Source organism: Sciurus carolinensis, chromosome 6 (assembly GCF_902686445.1).
Source record: "Sciurus carolinensis chromosome 6, mSciCar1.2, whole genome shotgun sequence".
Lineage (NCBI taxonomy): Eukaryota > Metazoa > Chordata > Mammalia > Rodentia > Sciuridae > Sciurus > Sciurus carolinensis.
Genome location: NC_062218.1, coordinates 14,110,983 through 14,114,873, shown reverse-complemented (window position 1 = coordinate 14,114,873; position 3,891 = coordinate 14,110,983). Strand labels below are relative to the sequence as shown.

General features: G+C 42.6%; 1 non-coding gene across 1 annotated transcript; it reads left to right on the top strand.

Annotated features, from left to right (window-relative positions):
* The first annotated feature begins 1,021 nt into the window (after positions 1-1,021).
* LOC124987796 (U1 spliceosomal RNA) lies at positions 1,022-1,179 on the top strand. Its single transcript, XR_007109306.1, has one exon. It is a non-coding gene; the product is annotated as a U1 spliceosomal RNA (small nuclear RNA).
* The last annotated feature ends 2,712 nt before the right edge of the window (positions 1,180-3,891 follow it).

Genomic DNA, 3,891 nt, shown 5'->3' with positions numbered 1-3,891 from the left:
AATAAAAACATAACCCTATGTTATGTATCATAACCGCCTTAAAGTCCCTCCTTTCCCTTAGTCAAATTTTGTTCCTCTATTGCCCATATATATTCTTTTCTTCATTTTCTTCAGGACTGATATTCCCTTTCTCCCCATAAATTTTCTTAGGCTGCTCCTTATATGTGAAGAACATATTTCTCTTAGGCTTTTCTCAGCAAAATCCCTCTCTTGCAAATTTGTTTTCAAAATTACGTTTCGCCAAATCTTTTGCATGCAGTCCCCTAATAAAATTCTCTCCCTAGGAGAAAGCATGAGAGATGGCTCAGGAGGGAAGAGAAATGAACCTGACGCCAGCAATATCTCATTTGAGAAGCCCCCTTCCTTCCCTCTCTCTTTTTTCTGATTGGCTTATTTACTCTGTTTCCTCTTTTGTCCTTCAACCACAGTCCCAGTGGATGAGCTCTGTCCCTTTTTTTTTTATGTTCTCAAAAGCACCCTATAAATAATAAGAGCACCTGGTTTGTTGTAGTTTTCTAATGTTATCTGAATTGCTTACCTTACGTGTATTTTTTTCACAGTGATAAATATCTACACTGTCCTGATTCAACATCTATTTTCAATGAGGGACACAGATTGATGTTAATTCAATTGTTCAGAACGCAGAACACAAAGCCTAAGATATGGATCTAAATGTGGTATTTGCACATCCTCACTCTGCACCTGAAATTGAAATTCCAGCCATATTTTATCTGAGAACCTCCATTTTACGTGAAAGTAAAGGAAAAGAGGCAAGGTGAGAGTTGTGCTGGGATTCTAAAGTAAAAATAGGTGTTAATAGAATTGAAGAAGATAAGGCACATAGATTTGCTTCATAAAATATATTTATGTACAACTATAAAGTAATAATGTATTATGTTGACAGGTTTTTTTTGTTTTTTTTTCAACTTTGCAGTAAAATTCTTTTTTTTTTTTCCGGAGAAAAATGCTTCAAATTTTCTGTATCTTGAGAGACGAGGGAGAACGTTAAAAGATACCTTAGGTACTTTCCTGGCAGGGAGATCCATAACACCGAGGTGGATTTCCCAGGGTGAGTCTCGCCCATCGCACTCCAGATATGCTGACCCCTGAGATTTCCCCAAATGTGGAACTGCACTGTATGAATTGTGGTAGTGGGGAACTGTGTCTGCAAGTTCCTCCCGTGTGGACTGTTTAAGAGAAGAAACCTTTGGGCTGGGGCTATAGCTCAGTGGCAGAGTGCCTGTCTAGCATGCATGAGGCCCTGAATCCAATCCCCAGCAACACACACACACACACACACCACACACACACACACACACACACACTACACACACACACACAACACACACACACACACACAAATATAGTTTTTCCCTATGATTCTTTTTGGGCATGATTGTAATTTGCTAAAGAAAATGCATGAAGAATTTACTCATATCCACAGTATGTTCTGAATACCATTTTATTATCTTTATTCCCTCAAGTTATGCATAAGCAAGCCAGCCAGGTTCATATAATGGCCAGTCTATATTCTTTTATCATAAAAAATCTATTAACCCATTAAACAATGTGACATTAATCAATAAGAAATGATATCCATTAAAATTAATAGAAAATTTCCAGTTTAGAATGTCAAAAACCCTGAAGATTTGGCTAGTTTAAAATCTTTATTTTCAGTTAAATCTCAGTAACATATCCGAGAGGAAAGGAAAACCAAAGTATTACACTCACTTGGTGATGAGCAAACCGGGAACCAGGGAAATGTGCAATCAGGATGACAACCGGTGGTGTGCTGCAAATGTTTAGGAACCCAGCTCTCCTGGTGGTGGTGGGGGTGCTTGTGCCAATTCTTATTGTGTAAATACTCCCATCCTGGTTGATTTCAATTTGTGAAGCTGGAGGACACCTGCACAATTGTTTCCAGCCACTCGAACTCAGCACCCCACTGTGTTATGGTAATTGAGTGCATCACCTTAAAACAAGGAGGAATTCCTTAGACAGATATGGCTGTTGGTGGTATGCATAGAACACAAAGAGTGGACCGCCCCCCAACCCCAGGACTTCTGCAGCTCTGCAGAGACTTTGCAATGGGTTTGAGTGCCTGCCCTCCAGAGTGCTGCCTTTTCTTGCCCTGCTTACTGATGACTCCTAATTCTCTCATCTTGGTTCAAAGATGAAACTCCCAAGGGGAAACTGATTCACCCAGTTGGGTCCCTTGTCCGGGGTCAGAGGCGTCTGATATTGCTGTTGAGGCCTCACCGTCATGTGTCTAGAAACATGCAGTTTCTAGAGGAGCAGGAATTGAGGTGCCCTGAGGGTTCCCCCTGAAATAGTCTCAGGCACTTCTTATGTTTAATTGCCTGGTTGTCTGCCGCGACACACCCTTTTCCAATCCATACATCATTCCTGCTTGAGACCAGGATCTGATTAGATTCACAGGCCTCCATTGTGAATCTCATCAGCATTAGTACTTCTATACCTTAGTACAGCTGTACATTAGCACGGCCATTGGAAAAGAGAAGATGGAAAGGGAACTTTTATTTTAAAATTACAAAGGAGAAATTTCGGTGAATCATGTGGAATTGATTATGCATGTCCTATTCTTTCCCCTTTCTAAACCCCACTAAAATGACAATTATAGAGATTTTAAAGGCAGGGCCCCATAGGATAAAAAGACTAGGAGTGAGAGAACAGCAACACAATTTTGGAAGCTGGAAAGGAAACCAGCAAGTGGTAAGTGAATTAGCAATGCAGAGGAAATTGAAATAAAGCTGAGAAAGAAAAGCCAAGTTGAGTTATATATCACAGAAGTTCAGAAATGGGACTTTTCGGAAATGGAAAGCACCAGCTACCTCTGAAAACAGGATTTGTGTGGGCTAGGCACAAAGATTGTCTGAAAGGATTTATGTGAGGCAGTGGCCCACAGGGTCCTTCCTTCATTCCATCCATTTCTATCTGGATTCCAGTTCTCCTTCCCTGCCAGAAGGCAGGAGATTTATTGTAAGGAGATTCGGAGGCAGAGGAAATAGAGGCTTGGGAATTCCTGGCTGACAACAGGGGTACTGATACAAGAACTTTAAATGAATCTCTACATACTTTATATGAACAAGAGACCTCCTCACCTCTTTTCAATACCTGGATCTAGAATTCCTGCAGCTAGATTCCTACCCCTGAGAGTGAGAAAATCCTTCCCTGACAGCTGAGAGCTGGCCTGGCAGAATCATCTAGTCTTTGGTGGACTAGGTGCCAGAGCCAGCTACCTGGTATAGGACCAGGGTGGTCACATAGAGCCCATGCATAGAAAGGCCCTTTGCTAGACATTTAATACTCTACTCTTGCCATCTTGAAACCCTTTATTCCTCATTAAGTATGTTTGTGCTTTGAAAGTGAAGCCAGTGGAGCGACGAGGCATGCTGTACAGGCTCGGCACTCGACTCGGTTGTGGGTCCACCTCTGTCCCCTTGCTGCGCCTGCCCTCAGGGAAGGTTCTGCTGAGCTCCTACATCCCCTTCAGCTCTGCCTCCTGCCTACAACCTGCAACTCTGGCTGCCCTGGCCAGGGACTGAGTCCCATGGCATCCACGAGGGAGGCTGCCCACCAACCCCCACAAGAGGCCTGGGTGCAGGTGTGAGGAGGTTTGGAGACGGACATGAAGCAGGGGCTGGCAGTGCTGTGGGGTGCTTGGGGGCCACTCGGTGGAGCCTCTCTCCTCACCAGTATCCAGGTACCAGTGCAGGAGCTGTAAACCCTCCAGGCAGCCAGTGTCTCTGGTCTACAGTTGGTTGTCACTTTACTTTCATATTTATTTATTTTATTTTATTTATTTATTTATTTATTTATTTATTTATTTATTTATTTATTTATTTTTGTGGTGCTGGGGATTGAACCCAG